Source organism: Sturnira hondurensis, unplaced genomic scaffold (assembly GCF_014824575.4).
Source record: "Sturnira hondurensis isolate 20B ecotype Veracruz unplaced genomic scaffold, ASM1482457v3 Scaffold0019216, whole genome shotgun sequence".
Taxonomy (NCBI): Eukaryota; Metazoa; Chordata; class Mammalia; order Chiroptera; family Phyllostomidae; genus Sturnira; species Sturnira hondurensis.
The window spans coordinates 6977183-6997533 of record NW_028091847.1 but is presented as its reverse complement, the minus strand read 5'-3'; the positions used below and the strand labels follow the sequence as shown (position 1 = coordinate 6997533).

The window sequence follows — 20351 nt, the reverse complement described above, 5'->3', positions numbered from 1 at the left end:
CACTACAGGGCGAAGCACTTACTCCCCCACCCCCATCACCGAGTGGGCTCAGCACCAGCCTCAAAGGGCCTGGGGGGCTGCCTGTGCCCAGTCAGTCTGACCCCGCCCCCATCAGCCCCAATGGCGGTCCTGCCTCAGCTCTGTTTTCCGGTCCACAATCAGCCAGAGGTCACGAGTGGGCAGTACAGGTGCTTTCCGCAGGATGGCTGCCAGGAAAATAATTTAAGCTTGAGCATAAAAAATAGTTACACCAAATCAATGCAGAGAGAATAGCTCTCGTGTTAATGATCTGAGAACCAGGCTCAGGCCTGAGACCACGGTCCTGGTCACAGTTACAGCAGGTCTACCATGTCATTCACGGTCCGGGGCTGCTCCCATCCCAGTCTGGTTCTGAGAGTCTGGAAGGTCCAGCGTCCTCAGGAGGGCCTTATTCAATTACCGTTGTTATCGTAATGTTATGATTCTTAAAAATGGACAATTCTGTTCTCAATGCCCCTTCTCTAATTTTTTTAGTGTTATTATTAATTGTTCCTTACCTGAGGATATGTTTTCATTGATTTGAGGGAGGGAGAAAGAGAGGAAGGGAAGGAGAAAGAGAGAAACATTGATGCGAGAGAGAAACACCAGTCAGTTGCCTCCTGTACCCACTCAGACTGGGGACTGAACCTGAAACCTAGGTATGTGGCCTGACTGGGAATCGAACCCACACCCCTCTGGTGTATGGAATGGCACTCAAACCAACTGAGCCGCCCACCAGGGCCCTTCTCTAATTTTGTATGAAGGAAGTTGTGTTTTTCATGTACACATTTCTTTACTGATATCTCACATATAAAGCATTATGCCCTTAAATACAACCTAATTGGGAGAGAAGACGCTAAGTCAAACTACCCCCTGAGCAGATGCCTGAACGTGCGTGGGAGGACGGGAGGGAGAGTGTAGCAGTCACATCACTGTCACGACTGAGCCTCCGTGCAGAGGAAGCCTTGTGTGACTCTGAACGGGGATCAGTTGGCCCTTCTATTTTGGGGAGGAAGGAAGGAGACCTCCCCAACCTGAGACAAAATGCTGATTCGGTTATGAGGTTTATTTCTGTACTCAAGTGGTTTATAGTTAATATTATACCATATCAAGAGTTTTAGGTCTTATCCAAAGAACAGTGAGATAGTATTCTCTGGCCCTTAAATGCAAATAGTTCTATGGAATTTGGAGGGAAGAATGGCAAACGTTGGTCTTCCTTTTTAAAATTTAGTATTTGTTTTTGTATAGATAATACACACGAAGTTTAAAGAGCCAATTGTCCAAGTCATTGAAAAATTTCTTATTCTCCTAGGCCATCTTTCTTTTTACCCAGTTTTCTATTCTGCAGAAGCACCCACTTCCACTGTATCAGCCAGTTGTTTTGCTATTGATCTCCATATTTTAATACCTTGCCCAAACTGCTATATCCTGACATTTCAAGTGTCAGGATATATGTGCCCTTAGCCATTGACCTCTGAGAATTTAGCTCTTTTTTTACCATCCTATTGGTCAGATAATTACCTATATTCACATTATCATAAATAAATGAATACTATCACAGCTAAGCCGTGTACTATATACTATGGTTACTTTTCCTTTTCTGCAATGTTTTTTTTTTTTGTGGTGGCCAATAATGGTATTTGTCTTTTCTTGTTTGGTTTACTTACTGCCAATTTGATTCCAAACTCTCCCACAGATCAATGTGTCTTCTCAATACATCAAAACGCATTACTGAGTTTATCAGCTTCATTTCTGTAAAGAAATCTGTCCTGGAGGCTTCTGAACTGTGGCTTCGCAGCTGTGTGGGAGTCCCTTCCTTTAGGGTCCGGGTGAGATCCCAATCCCCATGTCCCATTCTTCCTGCCTCTTGGTTTACCCCTATTTGTTGGTAGAAGGCATTTTCTAACAGCTTTCAGAGAAAGGATATATAGGAGCACAGTTTTTGAGAAGTAATGTTTACTCTTCAAGTCGATTAATAGCTTGGTATAGTGGGTATAGAATTCCAGATTAGAAAGCATCTCTCCCAGAATTTGGAAGCATTTCTCCACTGTGCTCCTTTGCTATTGAGAAGTCAAAAGCATTCAGATCTTTCATCCTTCACATTGAACTTGTTTCTTTCTCTCTAGAAATGCTTCTTCTTCAATGATCTAAAAATTCAGAATAATGGACCTTTTGCTGTGATTCACTTTTTAGCCATTATGCTGGGCTTTCAATAAAGCCTTCCAACCTGGAAATGTATGCCCTTCAAAGAAATTTTTTTTCTCTCTTCTCTCTCCCCTCCCCTGCTGACCCCTCCTCCTTCCTCCCCTCCTCCCTCCTGCCAACCTTCCTCCCTTCTTCTTCTTTTTCTTCTCCTTCTCTCTCTAGCAGATCAAAGTGGGGTGAAGCATAATAAGGATACTTTTTATTTCGAGTCAGCTTTCTTTTGTCACTTGGAACAAAATTCTTCACATTTTCTCAAAAGGTAAGAGAGAAGGGAAACTGAGAGATTGTTCTATTCTATGAACCCAGGTTGGAGGGCAAATGTGGTCAACATAACAGCAGTGGAAAAGCAAGTAGGTAGCTCAACCCCTAGGATCTTTGGTGGAAGAAAAGAGAGACTCAAGAGGTGTATTTAACAGGCCAGTCCTAGCACCTTGCTATTCTTACTTACACTGAACCTGCTGTCTAGCTCCCCATTCTTCTGAGCTGCCCAGTCTATAGACTCATCAGCCACATTCCTCCCCCTTCGCTCATCTCTTTCCCTTTGGGACATCTACTTCAGGGCCCAGAAGCTGGATGGGCGTCAATCTGCCTGCAACCAAAGGGAAGTGATGAAGGAAAGAACCCATCTCTGAGTTAGCAGGGCATCTCTGGCACTCCAGGAGGCCAGCTTCTTCAGAGCTGTTAGAACTTCACCAGTAGACGTTACTCATCAGTGGGTTAGGTAGACTTCTGGCTCCTCTACCAAGTTGGACATTAGTTGTGAAATTATTTCTGTTGCAAAATACACTCTAACTTCTAACTAACAACGTTGCAGAGTATAATTTATCCCTAAACTCAAGAAGGCTGAAATAAATAAGTAAATAAATAAATAGCTTCCTCCACAAGTGCATTAAAGCTTAGAGATATAGAAAGGACTAAAATGAGTCTTTTTCCTTTTTGTAATGATAAAAAAATGATTGCCCTCTGTTGGTAATTTATGAGTCTATCCAAACCAACTTTTCTTGTAAAGTTCCTGATGATACATAGAATCAAATTTAAATCTGACTCTACCATTATGCCAAGTTTGTTTCTGTAATATTAACTCCCAGCAAAAGCCAACAAGGCCTTTGTTAGCTCCTCATCTGGAAACTCCATTCGGCAATGATGGGACATGCTAGTCACAGAGGACGGGTCCCTAGGATTGGAGCCACATTAACTCTCTGACGTCTCTCCCAGCCCTCACGCCAAATTACAGAAAAAGACTGAAGAAGCATGAGACGAGTGAATACACAGGGAGAACGAATACTGATAAAGGAGACAAATCAGGAAAAAACAATAACTGAAAAGACAATTCTTAAAAATGGAGGTAGGCTTTCAAAGTCACCCTGGCAAAAGATTTCTCTGGCCCTTCTTTTTCGTCCAGTTTTAATGCAATACAAACATAGAACATGGTCTTAGTTTAAAGTGGACAACACATTGACGTGATGTATATATTGAGAAGTGATCACCACATTAAGTTTAGTTAACATCCATCACCTCATGTAGTTATTGGGTTATCTCTTTGAAGGTCTCTTTTTTTTTAAATGAGCATTACTTTAAATGTAACTAGTATTTGTTATTTATATCTCATCTTTTTTCTTTTTCTTTTCTTTTTTTAAAATTTAAATTATTTTATTGTTGTTCAATTACAGTTGGTCATCTTTTCTTCCCTCCCCTCTTTGATGGTTTCTTCTTCATTTTCTTTCTGTTTCTCAGATCTCCTGTTTTTCAAGTGTCAGACTCAGGGATTAATCTAATTTTCTTATCTTTCTCTCTGGTTTTCTAATCTTATAAAAGATTTCTTCAACTTTTATTTTCTATCCTCTTTGCTTAATTTTTATTTGCTATCATACTTGCAATTACCATGAAATGTTTTGTTTTCTGAATGTTCTTTTTCAATGGCATTTTGTTCTGTTTCATCAATATAATATATTTTCTTGTTTTCTAAGGATATCAGCAATAAATACAGGGTCCAGCACAAATAACACCCTTTTTATTACATTAAAAATCTTTTATTACAAAATCATAAGCATGTAATTCTGTAACATAACAATGTCACACTCAAGCACACCATAGGACATTTTAGATGAAATGTTCAAATTGCTGTCCACCTCATACAAGACACTCATGTACCCCACCAACCATCCTCAATGGCATTATTTCATCCGGACCCTGTATATTTTTAAGTTTTCTTCTCCCTGCTTGGTGTTTGTTTTCCCACTTCATTTTTGTTTGCCTGATTTTCATCTTAAAAAGATGTGGTAATCCTTAGATGCACATATTTTAAAGTAAGGCCCTAGAAAACTGCTTAAAAGCTTTGGGTCAACAAGGTCATCTACTGTGAGAATTCACTGCAGGGTGGCCTGGCTGGAGTCGATGCCAAAGAGTCCTCAATGCCATCAACTTTAGGGTTGTCGTTTTAAACTTCACAGAATGTCCCCCAAATTTATATTTCTAACACGTTCCCAGGTGATTCTCTTACTGGTGCGAACTTTGAGAAGCAAGGACCACAACTTTCTATTTTCTATTGCAGTTCATGTTTTATTCCAGAATATGTTGCCAAACTCTATGGCAATAAACATCAGTTTGTTCTTCAAGGTCGGTTGGATTATTCACCATTTATTTTTCTGAGAGTAGGTTTAGGCAGATTGAAAGGAAAAAGTAGCTTATTTAGAAAGAGCCCATTTCCTGAATATAGAATATAAATTATTTTCTCTTTTTTTTGTCTCTCTCCTTCTCTGCTTCTTTCACCTCTGCTCATACCCTGGCTATCTACTATGCCCAGACCTCCTAGGGACCAACAGGAAAAACTGAGGCAGTACAAGCTCTTTCCAATTCCTGCTTTTAAATCAAATAGTGCCTGAAATAAAATAGCTGTTGAAATTATGCCTAACTGCTACTTATTTTAATGAAACTTAATTACTTCATTTCTTTTGAAGAAAAAAACCCCTCTTTTTTAATATAAATTTCCCTTAAAATAAAATCAGCAGTCTTTTATGATCCTTAATTTCCCATTAGCTTGCTGATTAGGATGAGCTTCTCATCAAGACAGATGGGTTTGGCGGGGGAAGGTCATGAGCACATACAACATTGGCACTGAGAGCTCAGAGCAGTCCAGACACACCCTCTCACTTCTATTCCAAGAGGTACAGCAAGAAGCGTCTACCAAAGCAGAGGAGCTAAGAAGTGGACTCTTCTCCTTTCTATGTTAAGGGCAGCCCAGCAAATCCTGACAGGTGAGCCCAGTGACTTCTGCACCCACATATTGTCTCCTGAGAAGAAAAGAAAGATGAGGTCTTAAAGTCATACTCTCCTGGGTTCAAATGCCAGCTCAGCCACTGAGAGCTGTGTGGCCAGAAACAAATCATTTCTTGTTCCCTCCATTTCTGTCAGTTTGACAAAAAGAAAGCCACATGCTCATTTCCCTGGGTTGTTGAGGAAATTAAATGAGATACCATGTATAAGTACCCAGACTACTGAGCTGGAATATAGAGACACTCATGTTATCTTCTCTCTCAGTTAATTGCCCTGGAGTCAACGGTCAAGAACACACGCATCAGAGGACATTTCATTAAGACAATAACCTCGAACACCTACCCCGCATGATGACTATGGTCTTCTCATTACATAAATGAACTCAACATTTACCATTATAGGAAAATATTGGAATCCAGAGAGAGCTATTTTAAACTAAGCTTATGAGACACAAAAGCCTTCAAAGAAGTCTCAGCCTTCCATAAATGCTGTCTCTTTGACACTTTGGCGGAAATACTGACTACTTACTCATGGATTGAAGCTACTCATGGATTACCCTTTACAGAAGGGTAAGCAGGAGGTGTATTGGTTGTAGGGAGGGCACGGGCCTGGGAACCGCACTAGCCCTTATTGGATTTCATACGGCTTTCATGACAATGACTGCAATGCTCTTGGTCTTCACTGCTATTACTGTGTTTGCTGATTCTAATGGGATGATGATGGAGTGGGTGTGAGGATAATGTTTCTATTGGCATGGCAACTGGAGGCTAATTTTTTTAAATCCCATGTCCTGTGACTTGAAATCCATAGCTATGAGTCTTGGGAAGAAACGGGTAGTTAATGATGGAAGAAAGGAAGTAACTAACTACTCATTGCCACGGCAGGGAGAACACAAGGAGTACACTCTGGAAACAAAAAAGCTGCAATTTGGGATCCTGGTTCCACTACCCACCACAAGATAGTCATTCACCCTCTCTAATTTCATCACATATAATGAGTTAATCACCTTATAGTTTATTTTTAATAAGTGAACTAATATATATAAAATGTTCATCACAGTACCTGGTATATAATAAAAGCTCAATAAATAATAATAATAATTAATTGCAGGATGGTTAGGTTATCCCCGAGTTCTTAATTCCACAAACATTAAATGAATACTCAGGTGAGTCAGCTGTGTTTTGGGGAAGTAACATGGTATTATGAAAATAATTCATGCTCTGAAGAGAAGGAACCCTGGATTTGAATTATTAGTCCTGACACTAACTCAAGTCCTAAGGGTAATTTCCACCACTCGGGTTTCTGTGATGATTCAATGAATTTACATGATGAACACAATCGCAATGCTGGCATGGGGTAGATCTGGAATAAGCCTTATATTTTCTTCTTGAACCACCCAGTATTAACTTCTCTCCATCAGTCACCCCTGGATCCTAGTCCCTTTAGCCTTGGCTTTGAGTGGATACATCCTACTCTGATATGTAGCTTGTGCTTTTCCTTAAGCAGAAGACCTTTTGGAGTGCAGGAAACACGGTGGGGCCATTGCAGGGGCACCTTCCTCTGCATCCCGTGGAAGCCCAGTAAGTGCTGCTCTGTAACCACCAAACAGATCAGCCCGAAGAGGTGAGTCTGCTCAGGTTCAGTTGGAGAAGGTAAGGGTTCTGGACTCAAATGGACATAGGTGGGGTTTCTCCACACACTACCTCCAATTCTCCAACACCAGCTGAGTGTCCTACAATTCAAGTTGATTCTGAGAGCAGTGATTCCACAAGCTAAGGACTCAGGCTCACAGACCACCCTCCACTTCAAAGGCCAGGTGTAAGTCTAGGTTGTTACCTGTGCTTCGGATTAGCTATAAACGAGAGGTTTCCATGACTCCCTTCTTGGGTTTGGTGAATGTTCTAGAGTATCTCACAGAACTCAGGAAACCCGTTTATTCACTAGAATGCTGAAGTTTTATTATTTTTATTATTATTGGTTTTTAGAGAAAGAGAGGAAGAGAGAGAAACATTGATTGGTTGTTCCAGTTATTTATGCATTTATCGGTGGATTCTTGCATGTGCCCTTAGCCAATCAGGACGACGCTCCAATCAACTGAGCTACTCAGCCAGGGATTACTGGTTTATTATGAAGAATGTTAAAAGATATGACTCAACAGCTAGACAAAGAGCTGCCTAGGGCACGGTGGCACATGATACGTGTTCTGGGTCTCCAACATGGAAGCTCTCCAAACCTCGTCGTTTTGGGGTTTTATGGAGGCTTCGTTATGTAGGCATGATTAACTAAATCATTGGCCAATGGTGACTGAACTCAATCTGCAGTGTCTGGGGGAGGGGGACTGAAAGTTCCAACCCTCCAATCACATGGTTGAGGTAGGAGGGGGATACCCAGCCACAATGAAAAAGCAGAAAGAGGCTGTGGAGGAGGCTACCCAGACAGAACAATGGCAATAAGGCCAGGAGACAGGGGGAAAGCGACCCCACAGGTTAGCGATGCCGCAGTCTCTCCTCACCCGCGGTCTTACTTTCTAAGGGAGCTCTCCAGACCCCAGGGTCACCCACAGTAAAACTCCCAGAAATAAAGCAGTCATAAGTTTTAAGCATGTTCTGTTCTAAGCAGGGTGATGAAATCTGGAGCTGTCCACCTCCATCCCACCCAGGACGTGAGTTGTCCTCTCCTTCAGCACATCCACTCTGCATACACTCTGCTTACTACCTGACTCGGTAATCAGATTGACTGACTGTCGTGTGTATTCTGTTTAATAATGGTCCAAAGTGCAAGAGTAGTGACGCTGGCAATTCAGTGTGCCTACAAGACACTGTGAAGTGCTTCCTTCGGGAAAAAATATCTATGGATAGATACAAATACGGTACACAGTATATAGGGTTTGCTACTATCCACGGTTTCAGGCATCCACTAGGGGTGTTAGAACTTATCCCCCTGAAATAACAGGGGCAACTGACTATACCCTGGTGCACGGGATGCTTTGATGGAAATGACTACTACTCAGCTCCAAATTTCCTGTAGGCTCTATGCCCCCATTCCTCCTCAAGCTGGATGGCTATTGCCTGGACGCAGAAAGCCCCCCCCCCAATCAAGGAATATGAAACACTCACGCACTCCCCATTACATAATAAGAAAAGCCTGCAAACTCTCATTTAATATCCTGCTAAAAATAGCACACATTCCTATACCACACTGACACTCTGCTGTGTTGGTGAATGTCACTTAACAAGCAAAATTCTTACAGGGGAGACAGAGGTTATTTTCAGGTACTTCTCATCTGTCGAATAAAACGTCAGCTCCCACTCTGTGCTAACCCATTACCAATGTAATCTGTGCAACCTCATTCCAACCAGCGCTTTAATAGCACAACAGATAAAAGCACATCAATTTCCACAGGCAATTACTTCTGCAAATGAATCAAGAAGGTCAGATAGAGGTTGGAAAGGTCTCTGAATAATCTGCTACTTGCACTTATTTTGTGCTTGCTGAGTTCTTGATTGCAAAGAGACGGCCACTTAGTTACAGTTAAACCCGGCTAAAGGTAGACTAGCTTGTGAACTGGCAAACCCAGGTCTTGCTTTACTTCATAATGAGAGCTCTAAGTTTTACATTTCTGAGATGATTCTTTAATATGAATCATCCAAGAGAGTCTAATTAATAAAGCCATTTAAAATAACAGATAAATATTAAAGCCATTTAAATAAGCGTGTTAACCTTCACTGGTTCTCATTGTCTTTTCACCTTTCTGGCTTTCTTCCTCCTCTACATCCTCATGTTCATCCTCATCTCCTTCATCAACTTCTCTATCACATCTAGATTCTGCTACCTACCCACTGACTTCACCTTCATCTTTATACTCTTCCTGCTCACCATTCTCTTTTTCATCTACTCCATCCACCTTGGCACCTGAGTCAGGGATTTCTCCTTTATCTCTCATAGCCACTCAGGTATGTCAGCTGGGGCAGGTGCTTGAAGACACTCTCAGTAGTCATTCAGATTAATAACCCCACGGTTAAGCGGATCCAGGCTTTCTACACATCCCAACTTTTTCCAAGGTTCCAAGGTGCTGTTATTTTCACTGAAGTTTAGATGTGTGAGGTGTGGAAGTTTTTCCTGCTTCCCTGTCCAGGCCTCCAAAGATGCTATTGTCACTGAACTCAAGCTTTCTCCATTTAGCTGGTCTGGGGAGGGTTGAAACTGAAATCATGCCTATACTTATTAAACACAAGAACTCTAAGTTCACAAATTTAGCTGTTAAACTCCCCGTTTTCCCGTTCTTTGATTTGCAATTGTCCAGGACAAGTTTGCAAACCAGTTCCTCAGCTCTAGATCCATGCGTCCCCCTCCCTGCCTCTTCAAACTTAACTGTCTCAGCAAGGCCATCATGAGAGGCCTGCCAGGGCAGAGGCTCAGGGCACAGTCCCAGGCTGTCTCAGAGCCAAGTTACTCAATGGAGCAAGAGAAAGCAGGGAGGAAAAGGGCTGGGCCACAGCCCTGGTCTCCCCAAACCCTGCTGCACCCAGCACCATGCTTACAGGTGAGAAGGTGCCTACAGGAGCTGTATTCTGAGTTGAAGGGTGTTTAGTAGAATCCCTGGCCTCTATCCACCGATACCAGTAGCACTCTCCATTTATGATGATAAAAAATGTCTCCAAACATCCAGATGATCGCGGTTCGATTCCCAGCCAGGGCACATGCTTGGGTTGCAGGCCAGTTTCCGGCAGGGGCCAGTTCCCTGCAGGAGATGCACGAGAAGCAACCATACATTGATGTTTCTTTCCTCTCTCCTTCCCTTCCCCTCTAAAAAGATAAATAAATAAAATATTTTTTAAAAAAATGTCTCCAAACATGCTGCCAGCCCTTCAGCGGGCAAATTTGCCCCCAGCTGAGAATGACTGCTCAGCACTCTGCTGCCTTTCCTTGAGTAGATAAACCTGCCAGCTGAGGGAGTCCAACAAGAGACAGGACTCCGTGGGATCTGAAGTCCCTCTGACCTCCAACAAATGACTATGATTATAAGTTATAATTGTGGGATTAGAAAAAAGGAAGTGGATGGTATTACACCAGATCTATTCGTGATGATAAAAACTTGGTCTTTCTCATCTTCTTAGAGACAGTGTGCCTACGAGACAATTCAGCATGCCTACAAGACACTGCGAAGTGCTTCCTTTGGGGAAAAAATATCTATCGATAGATAAAAATTTCCAGCCTAAAAGTGATGGCCATAATTGGCTTTAGGGCTTCTTATAAGCCCAGATGTCTTTCTTCCACAAAGATTTTGCTCAGGTAGGAAATAATTCTCTTGTCATTAGCCCACATGATGACCCTCTGCTGCCCCCCTCCCGCTAACTCTGACACATTGAGGCAGTCAGAGCTGTGACCACAATGGCGGAAGGGTTAAGCACCAACTCTGTTGTTCACTTGCTGTGTGATTCTGGGCAAAGCACCGTCTCTCTCTGGGCTCCACTTTTCTCATCTGTAAAAATGGGATAATACCAACGGCCTTACAGTAGGTTTCTTATGAGTTTTCAACATGACGTATATGAAGAGCTCCACACAGCCCATGCTCAGCACATAGGAGTTGTTGCTATGTTATTTTTACTCAAGATCCAACCAAAAACCCTTCCAGAAGTGTCCAAAATCATCACAGCTGACTTCCCCCATCCCACTTCCCTAACTCATGGGACATGAACTATATCGGATGGGTTCTATCTAGCTGTAACCTACTTGACCATGATTCTCAACCAGGGGGCATATTAGAATCACCAAGAGAGCTTTGTAAAATTTTCATTTTCCTACATTTGGGCATACCCAGCAGTGAAGTGGGGTGAGAAGAGGGTGAACATGTAGACTTTGAAAAGCTCCCCATGATTCTTACAGGCACCGTTACCTCATCCCCATCCGTGAGCCTCTAAATGAGTCTACAAGTGAACAGTGCATTTCCGGTTTTGTAAAAGTCTGCCTGTGTTCAACTGTTTTCATGATGGTCAAGGAAAAGAGGATGGTGTCTCTATGAAACTGATTGTAAAACAACAGGCTTAGCCATGAAGTGCTTAATAATAATTGGGTACTGGTGATTTTAAAAAGGGGGGAAGGGAATAGTTCATTGAAGAATTAGTAACAAAATTGATAAATGAAGTTTTTCCCCATTGAAAAGAAATAATTATAGGCTAGACTGACATTTTATAGAGACTAGAAAAACATCACAAGCTTTCCTTTTTTCTCTTTTCTCCCTTGGAAGAGGAAAGATTACTAGTATAGAGGAAAAAAAGGCAATTTTAGGCCTTGAAATTAGCAGGTCATTATTTTTCACGAAGACAGGTGGCCAAGGAAGGCTGGCCAAGTGTCAGGAAGAAGACACAGAGCCTTCGGCAGGATTTAAAGAGCTGAGCTTTGAGTGTCCACCACGGCAGCCAAGGACCGGCCAAGGGTGTGGGCCTTCTGCCCTTGAAGCACCAGGGCTACAAGACATTCAGGGGCACCCTGAAGGTACAGAGAAAAAGGAAAATTAAGCTTAGCAGTGTCAGATACATTGAGTTTTGGAGGAAAAAAACAGCACTCAGCTTGTATTTAGCCATTTCAGTGATTTTCAACCTTTTCCGTCCAATGGCACATATAAATTAATTACTAAAATTCTGCAGCACACCAAAAATAAATCATATCTTTTGCCGATCTGAACCAAATAGGTATAATTTTGATTCATTCACACTGGACTGCTATTGTTGTGTTGGCTGTTATTATTTTTTTATTTGACAACCTAAGGGAAAAGAGGTCAGTGCCCCTGATGAAATAGTTGGGTATGGTATGTTTTCGGAGTTCTTTTCAACCAGCACACCGGTTGAAAATTGCTGAGCTATTTGATTACATATCTCACATACCTGGATAAATTCTCCAAAAAACAGCAATCAGAAATCACTGGATTCTACTCTTCTGTTGATAGTGGTGTTTTTTTGTCAAAAAGGCTTTAGGGGTGGATTTCTCCAGATTTCTGAGTCAGATTCACCACACACCAGCACTGAACTTGGTGGTGGCTCTCAGGGACTGTAAGAACAGTGCTTAGTGAAACATGGCCAGCCATGAGAGAAGCAGAAGAAACAACCCCCCCCCCAATCATTCTGCTGGAGGGGCAAAGCCGAGGTTAGAAGGAAGCACGTGGGAAGGTGTTCTAGACTTGGAAATAGACAAAGGGGTAGAAGGCAGGGACAAGGACAACATGGGCAGGAAGACAGGTGAGATTATTTCGCTGCAACACGGATTTACAGAAACAAAGCGTGCATGCACCTGACCCCGTCTGGGGGAGTGAGCAAAGAAAGGCCTCCCCCATGAGAAGATGCCAGAACTTAGCTGTGAAATATTCCAGTAAACGAGGGAGTGGGAGTACATGGAAACTTCCAGGCAAAGGAAGAGCATGACCAAGGTGGGAAGGTTAAGAGAACAGAGCTTGTCTGAGCAAGTGGACATCTCTCAGCAAAGCTGGTGGCCAGAATGCAAGGATGGTGGTGGTGTGATCCTAGACAGGAAGTTGGGGGTGAGAAAACCCGTATCATGAAGGGCGTCCTCGGGTTTTATCCCGGAGGCAGTGGATCTCCTATTCTATAGCTGGTAAGTCTTCCCTTGAGCTCAGCACAGACAGGACAAGCTCAACCAGCATCCCAGGATTCGCATGCTTCTCTAGAGGCACACGGGGTTCCAGGGGAGGGATCAGAGCAGCCCTCCAGCGGGTGCTCATTCTTACAGCTGCTATTTATGAGTGACATACTGGTATCACCACACGAGACGGGATATCAATATACACTAACAAATTAACTTGTTTGCTAATTCTGATACAAAACGTTGCCTAGTAAAAGTTTTCAAATTGCCATTCTATAGCTTTTGAAATCTTTTCCAACTCCATTCAGCCAAGAGGAGGGAAGGTGTTTCAGAAGGATGTGCGCACGGAGTGAGTGAGACATTGCTCCCCTCGGGCAGGTGTACATGGGCAGAGATCCTGGCTCCTCGACAGCCCCCGCTTCCAACACTCAGATTCCGACTCCACTCAGAGAGGCTCCTCAGAGCCTATGGGCCCTTCTGGGTGCCTCCCTGACTCTGAAAGGAGGGATATAGAGGCCTTGAGAAGGGACAGGCAGGGCCCTAGGAAGGTCTCCATGACATTACCAATATGAGGGATAAGGAAGATTTGAGGGGCCTAAGCTTATAGGAAGAGCAGATGAATAGCCTGCACTCTGCCCAGAGAGGCATGGTGAAAACTCTGCACAGCTCTGCAGTGGGGCTTGGGGTGCATTCTGGTGGGAGAAGGCAGTGAGGCCGTCTCTGAGGGGGAGGGGTATTTTATCACTGACGTCAGTTAAAAACGCCAGCTCCTGGTGATAATAGAAATAGTCCAACTTTCCGTTGGTATTTTGATATTTTTACAGGCTCCACAGCCAGTCCACTAGTGTGGACCGCTCCCACCTCAGTCTCACTCTTGGCATAGCCCTGCTCCTTCCAGGTCTCTGGTTACACAACAGGTGGGCTGGGGTGTCAGGATGACAAAACTGGTGACACAGGATTTTCTGAGCCCCAGTTCGTGCTTGGTTGTTTAACCAGCAGCAGTATACTGTCTGCTGCTTAGAAACTGCAGCTCCCCTGCCTTCTCTGGAACTAAAATCTGTCAACTATTTAATCTGAAATTGAATAGGCTTTCAGCTTCAGCCTCGGGGACAAACTTGACCTCCTCACTCACTCATTTGTTCTGCAAACATTTACCCAGCATCTACCTTGTGATGGGCATGGCACTAGCACTCAGATACGAGGTTCGATAAGACCTGGTCCCACATGACTAGGTAAGTAAGATGCGCTGTGGTTGGGGAGCCATCTAGACAGGGGGGTGGTGGAGGTCGAGAGCGAACAGTACGCCCGGAGGGCGCCTTGAGAGACACATGGGAGTCAAAACTGTGGCGGTGGAGTGAGGAAGGAAGACTACCAAACAAAGCAACTGATTCAGCCTCGGAGCCCAGGAATGGGCCGGATGCCGTGAGAGAGGTGGCTGGGCAGGTGCGCAGGGACTGAAGCCGTACGTGCTTGGACTTCACCAAAAGCTTCACCAAAGCTTGCTCACCTCACCGCACCACTAGTGTGTGCTATGGACCCACGGGCATTTTCAGAGCTTCATTGAATTAATGAGGGTACAGGACTTCCCTTCGCTGGAGAATTCCTATTACTCAGTTATTTCCACCATTTAACTCTTATTGCTTTGGTTAAGTATTAGCAGAGTAATAAAATCACTGAGGATAATCAGCCAGTTAGTCAAATAGCATGGATTGAACGCCCAATTTCTCACCTGCCAATTCTCCTTTGACTTTTTTTAATCAGTCCAAGGCTACCACCAAGGCTAACCACTTTAGTATAATTCCTGCACACCCCTTTCCTCGTCCTTCTCAATTTGGTTACCCAAAATCTCTACTTCTGATATGTTTCTGCATCCATTTTCTCCACGCCATCCCCGCTGCTTCTTCCAGTGTTCAGAACCATTCTTTTCTTACAGGTCCATATTCCAGTCTCTTCCCAAGCCCCTGCCCTCTATTCAACCCCTCCCAAACCACCTCAAGTCCTACTTGTACAATGCCGCCACTATCTTCCCAAAACACTGCTTGGACCATACCATTCCCAGCTCCAGACTTCAGAGGTTCCACACTGAGCTCAGCATCCAGTCCATCCTCCTGAGCATGACACCCAAGCTCGTGGCTCCAACCTGCCTGTGCACACTTATCTTCCACTCGTCACTCTCACACAGCTATGCTGCAGATAAGCCTGACCTCCACTTCTTTGTATGCATCCTGCATTCGGGACACATCCAAGGGTGTGCCCCCTGCACAGTTGCATGGCCTCTGCCATCATAAAGTTCCATGCTTGGGTGAAGGCTCTGGTGTCACTGTCTTGGAATTTTTCACCATTTTTGAAGGAGGCTTAGCATTTTCATTTTGCACTGGCCCCCACAGTTATGTTGTTGACTCTGCCTGCTCTTCATCTGTATATTTATTTATGTTGTCTCTCCACAGAAAGACCTTTATCTGCCTATTCTTCCCTGCTAGAACATGACACCTCTTTCAAGGCTCAGCTCAAGTGCCATCAAGCCTTGGCCAGCCTCCCCAAGCCTGAAGCATACATTCCTCTGGATTCCCAAAGCACTTGGCTTTTATTTCTGTTTCAGCACTTGTCACACAAAACTCACAATGCAATTATTTGCAAACATGACTCACCCCTCCCCGGCTTCCCACACACCACCAAAAGGACCTGCAAGCTTCTTTCAGGCAGGGGTGAGAAGTATTCTTTCACCTCTTTTGCTCCTCAGTACCTGGCACAGAGCGAACTCAATACATTGTTGATTAACTAAATTTCACTCTCTGTAATAACCAAGCAATTTCTTGGCCATCAGCGTGCCATGTCCCTGTGAGCTGCCTCCAGACCAGCCTGACTCTGCTGATTGCACCCATGGTAACTCTTGGCTACACTCAAGACTTTGGTCATGTAAGAATGGGCACCAGGCCACCAATTACCTGAGGAAAGTGAAATGATTTGGTAACTAGTAATGCACATGAGTAGAAGGAGAACAAAAATCAACCCAAAATTGAAAGTCAATGGGTCAGCAAAATTTTCTACTAAAGAGAACAGATTCCCAGTTGTATATAAAATAGTTTCTAAAATAAGTGGGGCACTGAGATACCCCAAGAGCCTTCCCAAGAGTGAACACTTTGACCCCAAAAGTAGCCAGTGGAGCTCGGCTGTACCTGCTTTCCCCCAAGGACCAAATTGCATCAAGACAAGTCCCCCCTACCATGCACACCCTCTCTCTATTTCTTCTCTAAGCACATCTTAATCCAGTCATGTCTTCCTCTTGCTAAGACCCTCCAAACTCTCTCTTACTAGAGTCCAAAAACATCTTTGTGAACAATACCCAATATTTGAGCGCTTTCTTTGTGCCAAGCACTATGTCAAGAGTTGTAGAGAGATTATTTCATTTAATGCGCACAGACTTAGATAATCGGCACTGTCATTAACTCTGTTTTAAATATTTTAAAGCTAAGACACAGAAAGGTTAAATAACTGGTGCCAAGCCCACCAGAACCAAGTGACAACCCAAATTGAACCCAGGCAGTCTGAGGCCTGAATCCTCCATCACTGCACTGTCCCCTCCCTACTGGCCAGCCTCACCCCTCCCCCCTCTCCTCTGTCCCCTGCACCTCCCTGAAGCCCACCTGAGCTTCGTCCAGCAGTCTGAATATACCCAGTTCAGTCACTCAAAATCCCGAGTCTTTGGTCCCAGCATATCCATTATTTGGGGGTATGTGGCCCCCTTGAATTTGGATTTCAAACTTGGGTGTTAGGACATCTTTTCACTCTTAGAAGACTGAGGACAACACAAAGCTGTTTTTAATGTGGATTATATCTATTGCTATTCATCATATTAGAAATGAAATTGGAGAAAATTATTAAAATATTTAGTTACCTATTTAAGAATAAGAATAAACTCATTATAGGTTAACAGATAACATATTTTATCAAAAACAACACTATAACCCAAAATATTTTTAAAAATGAATAAGAAGAGTATTATAGCTTTACGTTTTCCCAAAGCTTTTTAGTGTCTGGCTTAATAGATGGTGGCGAGATTTTCATACGTGCTTCTGCATGCAATCTGAAGTGATGTTTCTGGTTGAAGCAGGTGAAGAAAATCCAGTATCACACAGATATGCAGTTGGGAAAGGGAGAAATATTTTAATAAGATGTTCTTTTTTGAGACTAGCCTAAAATTCAGCAAATGGCAGTTTCTTAGAGTTTAACCTGAGGCCAAACTAATGAATTTTTCATACTCTGTTAATGATACATTGATCAGCCTTGCACTTGGAATAGGTCTTTAACCATACGTAGTTTTGTAACATCCTGCATTGATCTCTTGGAACATATGAGTTCATTGAGCTAGGCAGGTCTTCCAAAAGTGAACACATTTCATTAAAGACTATAGAAAACCCAATTTGTTAATAGCACCATCCATCACATCAAATCGTCTGGTTTTGAAAACTGTCAAACCGATGGTGATAGATACCAGTTTTTCATAATTCTAATTTTTGCTTGAAAGCTTTGATTGTATAATTGGCAACAAAGACTGTCAGTTGTTTCCCCTAAGATGATGGGCCCGCCTCACCTCATTGGTTTTTGGGAAAACATCTGCCAAATAGCCCAGTGTAAATGACCACAGTTTGTCAGTTGTTCTCTCAAGTAAAAATGTACTCGAGAACAATGAAATCAGCATGAGAGAACACAACAGCTCTTTCAGCTTAGACTTCAACTACACAAGAGCATTCCCTGGAACCACCACCGTATTTCAGTGTGCATAAGTGCTTCATGTGTTCTTCTCGTTTTGTCATGCAGAATATTAAAATATACACTCAAGGGCTGAGATTCAATAATTTAATTATTTGTATTGCTTCATCAAGGGCATTCATAGGTGCAACGGGATTCTTACTTTTCAGTGAGTACATGGCAGTGAAGGATACAATGGCAACTCTGTACAGTTTGAGATGGTCTTTATTCATGCTAAGGCTCCCACTGTTTTACACACCACTGCTTTTGCGTCATCAGTACACATACCAACAAAATAAAACAGGTAACTAATGTCTTAGTATTATCAGGTAGTTGTTTTCTTATCCTCAACCAAAGACAATTTTTTTCATTGCTTTCAGAGAGAAAGGAAGGAAGAGAAAGGAAAACATCAATGTGAGAGATAAGCATTGATTGGTTGCTTCACATAGGTGCCTGGACCAGGAATCAAACCTGAAACCTAGCTACACGCCCTGACTGGGAATTGAACCCATAGCCTTCTGGTGTATGGGTTGATGCTCTAACCAACTGAGACACACCGACCAGGGCTTATTGTATAAACAGCTTTGACCTCACAAGCTTCCTGAAAATGTCTTGGGGACCCCCACGGACACACAGGCCACACTTTGAGAACCGTTGCTTTATGCTCCTTTCTAGAGCCAACTCACACGTTACCGCCCTGAGGAATTGTACCACCTCCCCTTCTCCTGAGCTGTCACCAGTACAAACTTCTGCCAAAGTACCTAAAACATTTTACTACAGACAGTTATTTATAACAGATCACCTTTCTTTCCTGCAATTATCAGTTTCTTTAGACAGTCATCCTGTTTTGTTTATCTTTGAATATCCAGGCCTTAACAGTACCCTTCCCAGGCACATAGGGAGTAGTTGATAAATATTTGTTGACCGAATGAATGAACGAACAACTTGTATGGCAGGTTCTGTTTTCTAAAGATGGTTACAACAATATGTCCTGTCATACACGCTCTTCTATAATCTTACTACACACCCGTCAATGGGTCTGTCCTCCTCATTTTTACCCCTGTAGGCCTTCGTGAGTGCATCAGCCTATATAGCATGATAGGACAGATGCTGTATAGACTAGGACTTCAAGGTGCCATGCGTTTCTGCCTTGATGTCCTGGGACACTCACACTTGGAACACCGCCTGTATACTACAAGGAAGCCCAAGCCGCCTGTGAAGAGGCCTACCTGGAAAGCAACTGGAAGCCCTGGCTTAAAGCTCCCACTGGGTTCCCAATCTATATCCAGGACCTAAGTTGCCATCCATGTGAGTGAGTCATCTTGAAAGAGGATCATCCAGGCCCCAGGACATCTAAGCCTACTGACAACACGTCTAACGGAACGAGACGCTGCCGGGCTGCAGGTTTACGAGTTAGATAAAAACTTGTGGTTGTTTTGGATCAATGGGCCTTGGGGTAATTTCTTATGTTGCAACAGATCATCAGTGTACTTTACAACTGAGTGAATCACCTTACTGAGCGGCTACGTCATTCAAGACAGAAACTGTGCTGGTCTGGCCCCAGTGTTCTCTTACCACGTCTGGCACAGGGCCTTGAACACAGTCAGGGATCAAAATATATTTGTTGACCCGGAGGCAGCAATTTTTGATGCCACATATGCAGTTAAATGCAATCAATATAATTATGGATTTTACACATGAAATGGGGAAAATATCTCATTCCCTCAGGACACAATTAGATACTACCATCCCCATTATGAAATGACATGTAATAGATAAAACACAAGTCATAAAATCCTAGTCCCCCTACCTTTCCCGCTGTGAATTAGGCTACAGAGAGATCTAGACAACAATTACTAGAGAAATACCTTCCTAGCCACCTCCTTGACAGCTCAGGAAAGTAGACGAGGGAGACCACAGAAGACGAGGGAGACCACAGAAGACGAGGTGAACAGAGAAAATCTGGGCATGTATATTTCTGTGACTGTTTCAATTTTTAATCAACCCTGCTTAATGTACAACTTAACATTATCAGCTAAGTTAAGACAAAAATTAGATTATGTATGTTTAGCTCTAATTGACAAACTGTAAAAGGGATTTCACAAGATTTTTGTTTATCTCAAGAAAACACATACTTTGTTTGAATGTACCAGCAGAAGTAAACCCAACAGTGGTGATGGAAGCTACTCCTAAAAAATTGGGACCAAAGAGTTCATGCTGGTGTCATTTGGAAATAGCACACCTCATACACTAAGCTGGGGTTTGTAGCCACGGCGGAGGGTGGCGTGTTAAAACCCAAAGGTTTGTTATTGGCAGAAATCAACTAACAAATGATAACCTTCAAGACTTCCTGGACAGCATTTAATTACAAAGGTAAAAAAAAAAGTTCAAAACAAAAGAATTCTTTGAAATAAAAGAGTATAGCATTAGAAAGCCATATTCACTTTACATATTTTACAAATTAACACTTCACAGGCTTCTAATAAAATAGCACTTTGGGATGCTAAGAC

General features: G+C 43.0%; 1 protein-coding gene and 1 pseudogene across 1 annotated transcript in view; both read right to left on the bottom strand.

Annotated features, from left to right (window-relative positions):
• Positions 1–20351, bottom strand: part of KCNH1 (potassium voltage-gated channel subfamily H member 1) — a 320423-nt gene that overhangs the window by 104797 nt on the left and 195275 nt on the right. The gene's annotated exons all lie outside the window — the stretch shown is intronic.
• LOC119004266 (acidic leucine-rich nuclear phosphoprotein 32 family member B-like) lies at positions 9212–11067 on the bottom strand (annotated as a pseudogene).